We start from the raw sequence: 16,827 nt of genomic DNA on the forward strand, positions 1-16,827 counted from the left end.
CCCATGTATAGTGCGCACCCATGTTTTTGGCCCAAACTTTGAGGAAAAAAATCTTCTAATTTAATTTTTTAATTAATTAATTAATTTATATTTAGAAACAAAACCTAGGCCAGGGTGTTATTTTTCATGATATTGTTACTGCTTTCTAGAGTTATACTTTTACCACATAAGCATAAGTAAAAATTAAAAACATTTATATAGGTATGAAATTAGGTCTACGCATGTATAAGAAAGCATCCTTATTTTTCCCTCAAAAATTTGTGCAAAAGCCCTGGCTGTTGTGGCTCAGTGGATTGAGTACCAGCCTGTAAACCAAAAGATCACTGGTTCGATTCCCATCAGGGCACATGCCTAGTTTCGGGCCAGGTTCCGGGTGGGGGACATATGTGAGGCAACCACACATTGTCCCTTCCTTCCCCTCTGTCTAAAAATAAATAAATAAAATCTTTTTAAAAAATTGTGCAAAAATGTGTACTATACACATCAAAATACAGTAAGTTGTTTTGAAACAGTTTACATTGGCTGTAGGTAAGAAGGGTGGGAAAAGGTGAGGTGGGGGCAGTTCAGGATAGGTAGTTAATCTATAAAGAAGACTTCTTTATTGGTTGTGGTCAAGAGTCCTGAAAGTTCATGTTTCTTAAGCAAGATGCTGTGGCATGTGGGGGTTGGCTTTAAAAAAAAAAGCACAAAAAAAACTTAGATAGTCCTCTGGAGGTTGATTCAAAATTTTAATGTATATTCAGGAATGAGGTTTTGACCTGTGGCTCTGTTAACTGATTAACCAACCTGTTGCCTCCTCCTTTTACCCTCCAGCCTGCTGAAATTTAATTTAGGACATTTCAGACATTTTTCTTGTGCCCTGGCTGGTGTAGCTCAGTGGATTGAGTGTGGGCCCAAGAACCGAAGGGTTGCTGGTTCAATTCCCAGTCAGGGCACATGCCTGGATTGCAGGCCAGGTCCCCAGTTGGGGACACATGAGAGGCAACCACACATTGATGTTTCTCTCCCTCTCTTTCTCCCTCCCTTCCCCTCCTTCTAAAAAATGAAATAAAATCAAATCTTTAAAATAATAAAAATTAGTAAATAAAATACAAATTAAAAAAATGAAATTTTCTTGTCAAAGTCTTTTTGTGAACTTATGTTTTTATTTCTCTTGAGTACCTTTTTAGTAGAATGGCTTAGTCATATATTGTGTTTGCAAGTTTCTTACGTTATTAATATTAATCTCTTAATGTGCCCAATTTATAAGTTAAGCTTTTCCATAGGTATGTATGTATATATAGAAAAAAGCATAGTATACATAGGTTTCAGGTTTCATTACTGTCCGTGATTTCAGGTGTCCACTGGGGGTCTTAGAATGTATCCCCTGTGGATTGAGGACTACATTTTATTGCTCAGGACACATGTTTGAATTTGGTTGGAATTCCACTGAGTCTCTGAAGGTACTAGGGACTGAATAACTTCACTATGTAAGCTTTATTATTTTTGTGTATTTGTATTGGAAAGAAAACATTTAGTAAAATGGAATATATTTTGTTTGTTTTTAAGATTTTATTTATTTATTTTTAGAGAGAGGGGAAAGGAAGGAGAAAGAGATATCAATGTGTGTTTGCCTCTCACACGCCCCCCTACTGGGGACCTGGCCCACAACCCAGGCATGTGTTCTAACTGGGAATTGAACTGGTGACCCTTTGCTACGCAGCCCATGCTCAATCCACTGAGCTATACCAGTCAGTGGAATGTTTAATGTAAAATAAAACATTAACTTGTTAATGTTAATTGCTGAATTGTTATCAGTTCCTAGAACAGTGCCTGGCACAGAACAAGTATATAATAAATGTTTGTTAAATGGTTAGCTTAATTTTATTACTCTGTCATGCTTGAAACTGACTTCAATTTTATTTGAATGCAGTCAGCTTCTTATAGATAAATTAGAAAATATCTTCACTTTCTGTAATATAGTAATAGCATCATTTTACTCCTCCATCTGCTTTTCATGGAATTGATTTGTAGCTCATGTGGTATGAGCTTGGGGCATTTGATTTCATGTGATTTCTCATGTTGAATGATAAAATGTAGGTTTAAAATCTTTTTTTCTTAGAGTTTTAAACTGCCATATCACATATAGTTCTTTCATAACAATACTTAGTGATTGTATAGAGTGAGTGACTTTGAATTGAATGCAGTTGAGACAATTCAAGTTCTTGAAAGACAAATTATTTTGAGATGGCCATATCATAGGAGTCCTATAACTTAAAAATTAAGAGAAAGTTCATTATTTTTCTCTAACCCCTTGTTTTTTAAAGCCTTAGAAGTTGGCTTTGTACTTTTGGAGATGTGATAAAACAGATATTTTTTTTAAATTGAGAATGAAAAAATTATTTTTGGAGTGTTTATGGTATTTGTCAGACTTTTAAAAAGTCAGGTTTATTGAGTACAGTTTACACTCAGTAAAATTTACCCTCTTTAGATGTACAATTATTTGAAAAAAATTTTAAAGATTTTATTTAGTTTTAGAGCGAGGGGAAGGGAGGGAGAGAAACTATCAATTGGTTGCCTCTGACATGCCCCCAACTGGGGACCTGGCCAGCAACCCAGGCATGTGCCCCGACTGAGAATCAAACTGACGATCTTTTGGTTCACAGGTTGGCACTTAATCCACTGAGCCACACCTGCCAGGGCTCTTTGAATTTTGACAAACATTGTTGAAGGATTTTTTTTTCAGTGGCTAATGGTGAAGTTGATTTCTAGTAGGCCTAATGCAGGCCCTCAGCAAATTAGGGTTTGCATTTTTTTTTTTAATCACTTTGGAAATCTTTACAGGAAGATTCCCATTGGGTATTTCCCCAATGGTAAATGAAACCAGCAGTGTATGGTAGGCTTTCATTGGCTTTCTTAATGATAAGATTTGCTTGGTTTCTTCTGAATAAAGTTGGTCACTGGTGTGGGGTTAGTAAGATAGAACAGGTTCCATGTGATTTTACTTAAAAGTTGGCCTACTTTATGCTAGGGAAAAGAAGTAGTATACATGATACAAAGTGTTGCCTGTCTTTATATCTTTAAAATAAACTATTTGATTTGAAATGTTTTTGTGCTTATAAGCAGTTAATATTTTATGAGCAGAAGGCTTGAGAATGTCTGTCTTTAAAAATCTAGATGTTGTTCCTTCTCAGTTGTCCATTATATAATTAAAAACCATTTAACTTACTGATTTAAGAGAGAGAAAGAAAAATATCAATTTGTTCCACTTATTTATATATTCATTGGCTGATTCTTGCATGTGCCCTGATTAGGGATCAAAACCACAGCCTTGGTGTGTTGGGATAACACTCTAAGCAACTGAGCTACCTGGCCAGGACAACTATAACATTTTTTTTAAAGAACTGTATCAGTAGCATATGTTGGGAACTTCTCCCATTTTATGAGTTAAATATTTTTTTCAGTTATCAGTTTTGTTTTATTGTCATTTTTCTACTCATAAATGTTCTGAATGGGAAGAATTCCAATTTTAATAAATTGTTTTATTGCTTCTGGTGTATAGCAAGGCTTCATGTTCTCCATTTCTTTACCATTTCTAAATATTTACAACATTGTTATAAAGTACAAGGTGCTCTCATGCATTTGAGAACAGTTTATGATTCAAACATAGGGGGTTGTGGATAAGAGCAGTGACTTGGGTGTTAGGCTAGTCTGCCTAACCCCAGCCTCCAGGCCATGGACTGGTACTGGTCCAGGCCTCTTAGGAACAGGTCCCCACAGCAGGAGATGAGCTTGAATGTAATACTCTTTAATCATCCTGAAACCATCCCCCCAACCGTGTTCTGTGGAAAAGTTGTCTTCCACGAAAACGGTCCCTGATGCCAAAAAGGTTGGGGACCACTGGATTAGATAGATTAGTTTGCCATTTATTAACATAGTTAACTCAGGCAACTTCTCTGGGTGTTTTATCATTTCAAAATGGAGGAACTAATCTACTACCAGGATTGACGTAGGGATTAAAAGGGAGAATCCATGGGGAATGTTCTTTAAGCACTCGGTGCCTGTTAGCTGTTTTTATCCACTTTCTTCTCATCATCATTCAGCAAAAATTTTTGAGCTCCTCCTTTGCATTGTAGATAGAAGTATTGATTCTAAAGAAGGCTTCCTGACCCTAAGATGTTTTATTTTCATTTTTTAAAAAATATTTCAAGGATTGGGTATTCCAAATGAATCCAAAACTGCTTTTACAAATAGATTCTAAGATTTTAAGAGATGACACTCCAGGTCAGAACATTTCGAATGTTAATAGATAGGGTTTTCTGAGTCAATAAACTCTTTTTTAAGATTTGTTTTGAAGAAAAAGATTGACCTGAAGATTTAGGTCGAACAGAAGAAAATGTTATCTTAAGTGATAGAGACTTGCTGTCTTTGAATAAACAAGTGAATGATCCTTTCATTGTGTATTATAGAAAAAAAATCAAAGTTTTCAATAGAGATATGTTTAGAGAGATTTATTATGACATGTTTTAAAAACTTATATTTTCAAAATACTATTCTTAAGCTATATTTTTATTGGTAATAAAAATGATTTTGCAGCTTTTTTAAAAAAGATTTTATTTATTTTTTGAGAGGGGGAAGGGAGGGAGAAAAAGACAGGAGGAAAACATCAATGTGTGAGAGATACACCAACTGGTTGCCTCTCGCATGCTCCTAGCTGGGGACCTGGCCCACAGCCCAGGCATGTGCCCTGATAGGGAATCGAATTGACAACCTTTTAGTTTACAGACTGGCACTCAATCCACTGAGCCACACCAGCCAGGGCTGATTTTGCAATTTTTGAAATGATAAATAACAACTAGATTGTAGGCAAGGTTCAGTGAGGACATCATTCAGTTATGTCAGAGGTGCTGTAATTGGGGCACTGGTCCTTTTGCGCATCCTTGGCTGCCCTTGGCCCATACCTTAATACCTTTACACAAGACTGGTGCTTGGTATTTAAATTGAGTATGCAGATAATATTTTTTGAGTTGTATACTTGAAACTTGTGTGGTTTTATTAACCAATGTCACCCCAATAAAGTCAATAAAAATATCACATATTTGATATTTTATTTTTATTTCCTATTTTGAATCGATAATGCATTCACATGGTACAAAATTCCAAAGATATAAAAATGTATATAATGAAATCTCCCACTCCCACCTCTAAGCCATCTCTGTCCTTCCTTATTTTTCTCCTTTTATAAAAGTGATAGCATACTACATAATGTGGACAAAGATTTATGGATCCAAGACATTAGATGTAGCCTGAATGTTTAATATTAGAAAAGTAGTTTAATAAGTTACAGTGGAAGCATAAAGTAGAAATATGTAATTATTGAAATATTTACAAAAGCTATTAATAATTTGAGTGTGTGTTTGATGACCTTTATTATAAATGTTACAAGCGATGACTTGGAGGGAGTCCTGTCAGTGGAATCACCAGAACAGGATCTTTGTTTGTCCTTTGCGGCCATGTATGTTGCTAACCTTCATGTTTCTTCCTGATCTGTTTTGCCTTCTGGGGATGTTGTAGTTTGTATACACTCTATACTAATCTGACTGGAAGGGCACAGGGCCATAAAATGCCCCCAGCAGCTTTGAAGATCTAGAAGCACCAAGGAATGGTCTATAGGCCTAGCTGATTCATTCTTCTCTATTGGATGATTATTTTGACTCCCTGGGTATTTCTCTCATGGTGTCCAAAACCACTAAATAATGGTGTCACTAAATTTACTGATGTCAATATACCTGGATCGCCCCTCTAGGTTCTGGTCATTCTTGTCAGTAGGAACAATCTAGGTGGCCAGTGGTCTCTCCGCAAGAGGTTTTGGTAACTGGCCCCTGAACTCTGATGGAATGAACTGAAGCTAGAAAATTGATGTCACTCTTCTCCTACAGAGACATTAATAGGCTGGCCTTCTGAGACATTGTGGATGGTTGGGTCTATAGCAGTTTGGTAAAATTCTGGGTACAAATCAAATGGCCCATGATACCCTCTGAAGAGTGACACACAGAGAGAAACGGATAAGAGTCCAAACAGGAAGAGTGTTTCTAACACCAGGTGATTTGAGTGTACAGTGTAATGCTCCAGGCGGTGTCACTGAAACATGAAGTAACATTTTTGAAGTGCAGGAAGGGCCACAGCACCAGAGAGACATATAAGTGGATATACAAGAAAAAAGAAATCTCTCTTCTTTATGAGGCTGAAGAAAATTATAAACCACATACACACATTGGAGCCAAAGTAAGCCAATATGAGTAGCCTAAATTGTGAATATAAAATCTTTGCAGTAGATATTCCATAAGAGAAGTCAGTGGTAAGACCAGGAGAGCCAAAGCAAAGACTACATTAAAATTCAGAAATCCACTAACTAAATAGAAATCCTAGGGTTCTGTACTATAAAGATCAGGTCCATGTGGAGTATAAACATTATATATAAAAGAATGTTGAGTGATGCAGTCACCAACTTCCTATAATAGTAGCTGTTGGTGACTTACCATAGGCAGCACAGGTATTATAATAGAAACATTAATAAATGAGAAGAAAGGAGTGTTAAGAATCTGAGGGGTCAGGGAAATTAATTTTTGCTCCTGAATTTATTCTTGAAGCGTGAGCAGTAATTCCTTATTCATATATTTGCTTAATATTTACTGAATACACCTACTATGTGCTAGTTGCTATTTTAGGTGTTGGGAATATAGGAGAGAAGACAGGTTCCCTGGCTGGTGTGGCTAAGTGGTTTGAGCGCTGGCCTGGGAACCTAAAGGTTGCCAGTTTGATTCCTGGTTGGGCACATGCCTGGGCTGTGTTCCAGGTTTGCAGTTAGGGTTTTGCGAGAGGCAACCGATTAATGTCTCTCTCACACATCGAAGTTTTTCTCCCTCTCTTTCTCCCTCCCTTCTCCTCTCTCTGAAAATAAATACAACCTTTAAAAAAAAAAGGTAATGTCTCTTTTCTCAGGAGTTCTTGAGCAATTAGAAGATTAATAATACAGTTTACTGAATTGGGGAAGCGTAGAGGATAGAGGAGTTTTGGTGGGATAATCATGAGTTATATTTGGTTAAGTTTGAGATGACAGACATCCATGTAGATAGAGATTTTGTTCTTGGTGGTAGGATATAGTGACATTCTGGAGTTCAGTGAGAGGTTAGGGCCAGAGATAAATATTTGGGAATCATTGACATGTATCCTCTGGATTTGGTAATAAGGATTTCATTGGTATGACCTTGTCAAGTGTGGTCTCTCAGAGGGAATAGAAGCTAGATTGTAGAGAGATATGAGGTGAGAGATAGAATGAGAATGTGAGGAGGATTCAGAGTAGAAGTGGCAACTACAGAATCCTCTTTGAGAGCTTTTCTTGTGAAAAAGCAAGCAGAAAAATAGTTGTTAGGCCTAGATTTGAGTTTTGGTATTATACTTGCTTGGATGCAATTATTTGAGTACCTTCTGTTAAGATACTTTATATACCTTATACAGTCCTCTTTAAAACATTGAGGTATATATTTTTCCTCTTGTGACATGAGAGAGGCTTTGTCTAGGGAAGTTAAATGACAGTCCAAGAATTTACAAGGCAGTGGAACCTGTATTTGGACTCACTTACTTTGATACCATATACAGGGCACTTTTCATTATACCAAAATTTACCTTGAACTTTTATGAACATGGTCAAGTCCCATCTACCTTAAAGTTTTTGAAAGGATTACAAGATGAAAGATTTGTAAATTCTTTATAAGTTGTAAATTGTCACAGATTCCTTGGGAGAATCGACTTGATTTCCTCTTGTAAAGTGAGAAATTTTAGTAGGTAACAATACAAATCATGTAGCTAATTGTTAATGTTATTTAACACAAAAAGCTGACTCATTACAATTAGTGAAAATTATGCAGGCCCTGGCTAAGTAGCTCAGTTGGTTAGAGCGTCATCCCGATACGCCAAGGTTGCAGTTTGATCTCCAGTCGGGCACATACAAGAAGTAACCAGTGAATGCATAAATAAGTGGAACAACAAATTGATGTCTTCCTGTCTCTCTCTCTCAAATCAATAATGAAAAAATTATGCAAACAAACATTCGGAAATTTAGGAGAAACTTTATTGTAGCTGCCTCAACGGTAGTGTGTTAGTCTTGTATTTTACATGTATACTTTGCATCACATGGTCATAATTGTAAAGAGTATTTAAAAAAATGTAACTCTGAACTTCTTACTCTAGATAGGATATGAGAGAATTTGGCAGACTCCAGAAAGACCCCGGGAAATGAGCAGAAATTTGACAATGGGTCCTTTATGGAAAAGTTAAATGAATAAGAATGATTAAGTCTGGATTAGTCATATTTGAATTAAATAGTGACTTGCAACAAACCAGTGGATATCATAATTGTCTGGAGAACTGAACAAAACAGATGATGGCTTTTGACAGAGTTATGTTGATTAAACATTTGAAGAAGCCATTGTAGGTCCCCATTGCTGGAGATATTTCAGAATGATTTGAAAGACTGAATGGTTTTTATTTGGTAATATAAAGAATTGAACCCATCACATACTTTGAAATCATTATGTATTGGGTTCAATTTTTAATATTAATGTTTGAAGACTAAGTATTGCTTATGTAGATTTTGTTATTTTCATACTTTTCCTGTTCATTATAGGATTATGAGCTAGGGCTTCGGCCATTTACTAAAAAAATTATTTAAATTGATTTTTAGAGAGGAGAGAAATACTGATTTATTGTTTCATTTATTTATGCATTCATTGCTTTCTTGTATGTAACTGATTGGGGATTGAACCCACTACGATAGCATATCAGGGCAACACTAACCTACTGAGCTACGTGGCCAGGGCTAGCCATTTACTTTAAAAGTTAAATTTATCTTTTGATAATTTTTTTTTTTTAATATCATGTGGATGCGTCCTTTCTTTTAAATCAAAAACATGCCCTGGCTGGTGAGGCTTAGTAGATTGAGTACCGGCCTGCAAACTGAAAGGCCACAGATTCAATTCCCCCGTCTGGGCACATGCCTGGGTTGTGGGCCAGGTCCCCAGTTGGGGTCATGTGAGAGGCAATCTATCGATGTATCTCTTGCACTTCAGGGTTTCTCTCCCTCTCTTTCCCTTCCTCTCTAATAATAAAAATAAATAAAATCTTTAAAAACAAAGGAAAGTGCAGGAATTTAAGATGTCATGACACTGTGTTGTTTTTTAAAAATACTTTTGTCATTAGTGTTTATCATGATCAGAAACTTCAGAATCTGCAGATGTGACTGCCCGTAAGGTGAACTGTAAGGTGCTTGATGTTTGGGTAGGCTTTGATTTCTCATTAGTGATCCTGTTCTGCCGCCAAACTCACGGGGCATGATTTCAATTAATTTTGGTGCTTTGTCTCTATTAGCTTATTTAGTCCTCACAATCATGTTTGGAGATTGTAACTAACTCTTAAAAATTAATAACCATCTATCATCACCTTTGAGGTTGTTAAAAATTAGGGCATTGCCGTGTGGTTCAGTGGGTTGAGCGCTGGCTTGTGAACTGAAAAGTTGCTGTTTGATTCCCAGTCAGGGCACATGCTGGGTCGCAGGCCAGGTCCCTGGCTTAGGGGTGTGTGAGAGGCAACTGATTGATGTTTCTCTTCCTCTCTTTTTCCCTCCTTTCCTCTCTTTCTAGAAATGAATAAAATAAAATAAAAACTAAAAAAAAGAGCATTAATTCTTAAAATTTTAAGAGCCAGTGGTGTCGTGTCTCTTTGTATTGGTCAATACACAGTGAGTGGGAGTATAGTAGTAGTTTTAAGTCTGGTGGCATCACTTTCTAGGTCTATAATTAGATTATTATTCACTGGCAGAGGATAGGCTGCAAAATATGTTCATGATTTTACTGGTTTCCTCTAAGGTGAAAGTAGCCAATTTCAAGGTAACTTGAAAGTTGTGTATTGCAATTACTTGAGTGTAGCCTGTTGTTCCACACTGAAGTTTGTCTTTGGAGTTGGTACATGGTTAATGAGATTTCTGGTATCAAGTTCATGTTTTTCCTTGAATGGAAACCTGAGTGGTCCAAAATGTTCTACATGATAGTGTTGGTATGTTGTGTCCCTCATTACCTCTTCTTTCAGACTTCAGTGTGAAGTGAAAATATAGTGGCTACAAATCTGAACCAGTAATGGAATGGGATTATTTTTAGGAATGGATTGGTTTATATCAATAATGGGACCGGCAAGGATATTAAACATACCCATTTTCTTTTTGAGTATTAGCTAGTTTTTTTCTTTTTTTAATCATTATCAGAAGAAGTACTAGATGTGTTAATTCTGACCGGCTTTAGAGAACCTTGCTGGAAGGCTTTTATCACATTTTAAACTGGCAAGGAAAGGAGTAGTGTCTCATAATTTTATTTAAAAAACTGTACAGTGATGGGGAGAGGGGTCCTCTGGGTACTAGAATGTTGTCTCTTGCTGATTAAACACCATTTATATTTTGAGAACTTTGGGTACTCTTTGTGCTTTTCTGAATGTATTTTTTACATCAATAAAAAGCTTACTAGACAAAAAGACAGTATAGTACTAGAGTATATTTTACTGAAATGTAGCCTTCATTATCTTACTTCACAGGTCTTAAAACTTTAATTCAGTATCTTTTTTCTTTATCAGCTGTGGACTCCATGGGATTTAAACTGAGCATGGTTTTTGGAAGTAATTTTCTATCCCCTTTATTCACCAATTTTTAATGTTACTGACTTTTAACAATTATTATTTTTTAAAATATTTTATTTATTTATTTTTAGAGGGGAAAGGAGGGAGAGAGGGAAAGAAACATTGATGTGTGGTTGCTTCTCATGGCTGCCCACTGGGGACCTGGCCCACAACCCAGGCATGTGCCCTGACTGGGAATCAAACTGGTAACCTTCTGGTTCGTAGGCTGGCACTCAATCCACTGAGCCACACCAGCCAGGGCATTTTTCTTTTTATTTATTATCCGAATAAGAACTAATGAAGTAAGCTTTTCTTTGCTATTATTAATCACCTATTAATAAAATTATAGAAGTAGCACCAGGAGTGAGACTGACTGGAATCAAATTCTAGCTCTCCAATTACTGTTAATTGGTGTTAGTTACTCAAACTATCTTACTTTATTTTCTCAACTATAAAATGGGGATTCTGATAGTACCCATTTCATAGGATTTTAAATAAGGTAATTTTTGTATCTTATTTAAAAGACATAGTGCCTGACATATAATAAACACTAAATATGTTCTGGATGCTGATACTATCTTTTATGGTGATAAAGTACACATATCATGAAGTTTACAATGTTGACCATTTTTTCTTTTGTATTGGGGTGACATTGGTTAATAAAATTACAGGTTTCAGGTATACAATTCTATAATACATCATCTGAACATTGTATTGTGTGTTCACTGCCCCAAGTCAAGTCGTCTCCTTTCATTGTCATTTATTCCCCCTATACCCTTTTCTAGTTCTCCCAGTTTTGACCATTTTTAAGTTTACAATTTCAGTAGCATTAAGTACATTCACAAGGCTGTATAACTGTCACCAGTATCTAAGCTAAAACTTTTCCACCACCTAAAACAAAAAGTTAACCTTTACCAATAACTCTGCATTACTCCCTCTCCCCAGCTCTGATAACCTCTGTTCTAACTGTCGTAGCATGAATCTGAACTTAATCTCTTTTATAGCTGGATAATATTGTACTGTATGTTTATACCACATTTTGTTTACCCATTCATCTGTCCATGGATGTCTGTGTTGTTTCCACGTTTTGACTGTTGGGAATATTAGTGCACCAACTATCTGAGTCCCTGCTTTCAGTTATTTTGGGGGTATACCTAGGAGTGGAATTGCTGAGTCATGGTAATTCTGTTTAACTTTTTGAGGGACATATTATTGTCTTAATCATCATCATTGCCATCATTTGGTGAGATAGATGTATTAATGAACTTTTTTGGAAATTATTTTTAGTACCTAGGTGCTGTTAGCATTGTGGTATGCATGTTTTATTGGGAAATTACGTGCACGATCTTTTACTCCTTGCATTTTAATTTTTGGTGTGGAATATTATGTATAATAATGTGAAGCTGGACTTGTATTCTGTTTTTTCTGTTTTTCTTTAATTAAACTTTTCATTTTGAGCTAATTGTAGTTTCAATCACAGTTCTAAGAAATATCAAAAAAATCCCCCGTATACCATACCTAGTTTCTCCCAGTGGTAGAAATTTTGCAGAACTATATATAGTACAGCCATGATATTGACATTGATATAGTCAAGATACAGAACAATTCTGTCACTCCCTTGATCTTTCATGGTGTCCTGTTATAGCCATACCCAGTTCCCTCTCACTCCCATACCTTTTTTAATTCCTGACTACCACTATCTGTTTTCCATTTCTATATTTTTTATTGTTTTAAGAATGTTATACAGTAATGGACTCCTAGAGTATGGCACTTTTTGGAATGGAATCATATTATATAGCATGAAAGTTTCTGAGATTACCTCCCCCTCAATTAAAAAAATTATAAAATACACATAACATAAAATTTACTATGTTAAACATTTTTAAATATAGAGTCATGTACATTTCATATTGTTTTGCCACCATTAACACCATTCATCTACAGAACTCTTTCATTTTGCAAAATGGAGACTGTACCCATTAAAGAGTAACTCCCTCACTCCCTTTTCCCGCCAGCCCAAGGCAATCACCATTTTACTTTATGTCTCTCAAGATTTTGACTACTTTAAGTGCTTCATATGAGTGGAATCATACAGTATTTTTTTTTCATAATTGGCTTATTTCACTTAGCATAATGTCCTTAAAGTTCATTCAGGTTGTAGTTTGTGTTAGAATTCCCTTCCTTTTTTAGGCAGAATAATATTGTATGTATAGACCATATTTGGTTCAACTGTTCATCCATTGATAGCACTTGGGTTGCTCCACATTTTAGCTACTGTGAATAATGCTATTATGAACGTGAGTATATAAGTGTCTCTTTAAGACTGCTTTCAGTTCTTTTATGTGTATACTCAGAAGTAGAATTGTTAGATCATATAGTAATTTTGTTTTTAATTTTTTGAGGAACTACCATACTGTGTCCATAGCTTTGCCTACTCTTTAAAATTGAGGACAACATAAAAATTAAAGTCGCAAAATAGGTGAAGTAATACATTGTACTAATCTATCTTGGCAAGAATCCCAATTTAAGTATGATTAAATAAATAATTTTAATTCCTTTTCTTTTCTTCCGTTCCCCCCTTAGAGAATGGAACATTTATTCATCTATTCAGGAAACTTTTTTGAATGTCTACTATGTATCTGTTGTAATTTGGGTTTCAGCAGTGAACGAAACAGAAGTCCTTGCTCTCATGGAAGATACGAGCCATTGGTTTTTAAAAAACACCTTTCCTGTAATAGAGGTAGATTTTTAGACTGGAGGTGTCTAACAATTAAGCTAGCAATTTGTTCAGATGAAAAATTGATTTTGAGGTACCATTTAAACAGCCTTGGTGCTTTTAAGTAATATGATAAGTTTGCCTTATGCAGTAGTTGGCCCTCTGTATCCATGGGTTCCTTGTTGCTGATTGGCTTACAATAGTTGCATCTGTACAGACTTTTTACTTTTTGGCATTATTTCATAAAGAATACAGTGTAACACATTTTTACATAGATTTAGGTACTATTAGTAATTTATGGGTGATTTAAAGTATATCAGAGGATATGCATAGGTTATATGCAAATGCTGTGTCATTTTATAATAAGGGACTTGAGCATCCTTGGATGTTAGTATGTGTAGGGGTCCTAGAACCAATCCCCCTTGGGCCTCTAGGGATGACTGCATTATTTGAAGGGGAAGTGAATCTAAGAAGTGGGAATTTAAATTTCCTGTTAGGAAGGCAATCTGGTACATTTGACTTGGGAGTCAAGATATCTAGTTACTAGTTACCACAAGACCTCCTTGTCTAGATCCTGATCTGAGAGGTAAAGCTTTCAGCTTTTTACTGTTGAGTATGATGTTAAGTGCAGACTTGTCTTATATGGCCTTTATTATATTAGGGTACATTTTTGCTAAACTTGTTGAGTTTTTATCACGAAAGGGTGTTGAACTTTGTTAAATGCCTTTTCCGCATCTCTTGAGATGACCTTATGTTCAAATGAATGATGATCACATTCTGTTAGTGTAGTACATCACATTTATTGATTTCGCATGTTGAACCAACCTTGCATCCATAACTGCAAGTGATTATGGGATATGATCCCTTTAATGTGCCATTTGAATTAGGCTTGCTAAAAGTGTTTTGTTGAGGATTTTTTTGCATCTATGTTCGTCAGGGATATTAGCCTATAATTCTTTTCTTGTAGTGTCCTTGTCCTTGTAGTGGCTTTGGTACCAGGATATTGCTGGCTCTGTAAAATGATTTTGGAAGTGTTTCTTCCTCTTTGATTTTTTTGGGAGAGGTTGAGAAGAATTGGCATTAATTCTTCTTTGAATGTTTGGTAGAATTCACCAGTGAAGCCATTTGATTGTGGGCCTTTTTTGGGGTTGGAAGATGTTTGATTACTGTGCCAATCTCCTTGTTATTGGTCTGTTCATATTTTCTATTTCTTCATGATTTAGTCTTCGTATGGTGTATGATTCTGAGAATTTATCCATTTCTTTTAGGTTATCCAGTTTGTTGATGTATAATTGTTCATAGTCTTCATATGATCCTTTTTATTTCTGTGGTATCAGTTATTGCTGCTTTAAAGGTTTGTTCTTTGTCTTTTGAAAGTTTCTTATAGTGTGTGTTGGTGTGCATCTCTGAATTCATCTTACATGTAGTTTTTTAAGCTTCTTACATGTTTATATTTAGGTCTTTAATTAAAATTGATAAGTTTTTAGCCTATTACTTTACATATCTTCTTTGCCTCTTTTTCTCTTCTTCTTTTGTGATCCCTATATTTTTTAAATGTATTTTTTTAAATTACAATTACATTCAATATTTTTTATGTTATTTCCAGATGTCCCTATGATGCATATTTTAGTCCACTGAATGGTGTTCCATAGAAAGTGAATTTTTTCATTTCAGTTATTGTACTTTACATCTCCAGAATTTCTTCTTGGTTTCTTTTAAGGTTTTCTATCTCTTTACTGATATTTCCATTTTGTTCACACATTGTTTTCTTGGCTTTTTCCATATCCACATCTTCCTTTAGTTCCTTGAGCATTTTTAAAGACAGTTGCTTTAAAGGAAGTTTTTGACTAATACATGAGCCATTTAGTGCTTTTCACAGTAGTTTCTGTTGACCTTTTTCCCTTCAAATGGGCCACATGTCCTGTTTCTTTTGGGGGGGGGGGGGGCGGCTACCAAATTACTTTATTTGAAGGAATGGTGCAAATGAAAGAATACAAGTGGATGATTTGGCATAAGTTATAGAAAAGGTAAAGGTAACTCCAACATGCATGTATTGCTTTGGTGACCAGGGAAATCACCCCCCTGGCTATGGCAAGCAGCCTAAGCCTGAGCTGTCTTCATTGTCTCCCAGGGTGTTTGTCAGAAAGATACTCTGCCATGCCAATTTCAGGGGTCCCTAGCCTGTGCAAGCTGCTTACATTGTCACCCACTTCCTGGGTGACTTTCACTTGCTCATTCAGGTACTGTCAATGAAGTCATACAGTGAGGGTCATTTTTTGTCTGTGGCCAGTTTGTACAAGTCCAGTAGTGACTGATTCACACTTTTTCCCAAGTATAATGCACACTCCATTACATTAAGCTCATTCTGCCAGTCATCACAGTGTGGTTTCTTGGTATTCTGAAGGAAGATTCGGCCACTTTGTTCATTCTGCGGCTTCATCAGTTTCTCAGCACATTCCCTGTCCTCATGAGGTTGGTGAAGAAAATATTTGGCAAAGTTCTTGAAAGCCCCATCATTGTGGTCAAAAAGGTAAGACATGGACAGGTAGATGTAGGAAGCGTAGTACTCTAGGTTGATCTGATGGTTGATGGTGGCCTTTGAACCTGGTGGTAGTTCTGGCTCCACCTGTGAGGTAGACGAGGTCGTCATGGTGGGTGACTGAGGAAAGGTGGCTGCGTGGTGCTAGAGTGGTAGCAGGGGACTTAGGCCAGTGCAAGGACACTGTGAGGAGGTGGTGGAAGGCTGGATTTGGATGGCTAGCTGGGATGGGAGTTGAGCGTTGGGTTCTGTCTGGGCACTGTTGAAGCAGGAAACCACAATGATTTTTGGCAAAGACTGTCACACCATTTTTTTCCTGTTTCTTTGCACGTCTTGTGATTCTTTAAAAAAGAATTTATTTAGTTTTAGAGAGAGGGCAAGGGAGTGGGAAAGAGGGGAAGAAATGTTGATGCACAAGAGAAACATGGATTGATTGCCTCTTGCATGCCCCTAACTGGGGACCTGGGCCACAACCCAGGCATGTGTCATTACTGAATCGAATCAGCGACCCTTTGGTTCACAGTCCAGTGCTCAATCCACTTAACCAAACCAGCCAGGGCGGGATGTGGTTTTGAACACTGGACATTTGACTATAATACTGTGGTAACTCTGGAAATCAGATTTTCCCCTTCCCCTAAGGTTTGTGGGTTTTGTTGTTGTTGTTGTTGTTGTTGTTGTTATTGTTAGTTCTTTTATTGCTGCATTCTGTCTCTGTCCTGAGGTATAAACTTAATGTCTTCTTACATCCTTTGGGAGCCTCTCTTTGGGCCTGCACTGTCACTTTTTAATTTTATCCATATATGTAGTTGTTTTGAATATTCTAGTCTTTAATGTCTTAATTCCTCAAAGGGGAAAAGCAAAAATTAAAAGGGAA

At 36.3% G+C, this 16,827-nt stretch overlaps 1 protein-coding gene and 2 pseudogenes across 1 annotated transcript in view; 1 reads left to right on the plus strand and 2 right to left on the minus strand.

The window, feature by feature from the left end:
• The window catches only part of ADIPOR2 (adiponectin receptor 2), a 94,247-nt gene that overhangs the window by 18,588 nt on the left and 58,832 nt on the right, over positions 1-16,827 (plus strand). The window lies entirely within an intron of this gene.
• LOC128780509 (alpha-1,2-mannosyltransferase ALG9 pseudogene) lies at positions 1,769-6,882 on the minus strand (annotated as a pseudogene).
• Positions 15,350-16,064, minus strand: LOC128780510 (ferritin heavy chain pseudogene; annotated as a pseudogene).

Source organism: Desmodus rotundus, chromosome 3 (genome assembly GCF_022682495.2).
Source record: "Desmodus rotundus isolate HL8 chromosome 3, HLdesRot8A.1, whole genome shotgun sequence".
NCBI lineage: Eukaryota > Metazoa > Chordata > Mammalia > Chiroptera > Phyllostomidae > Desmodus > Desmodus rotundus.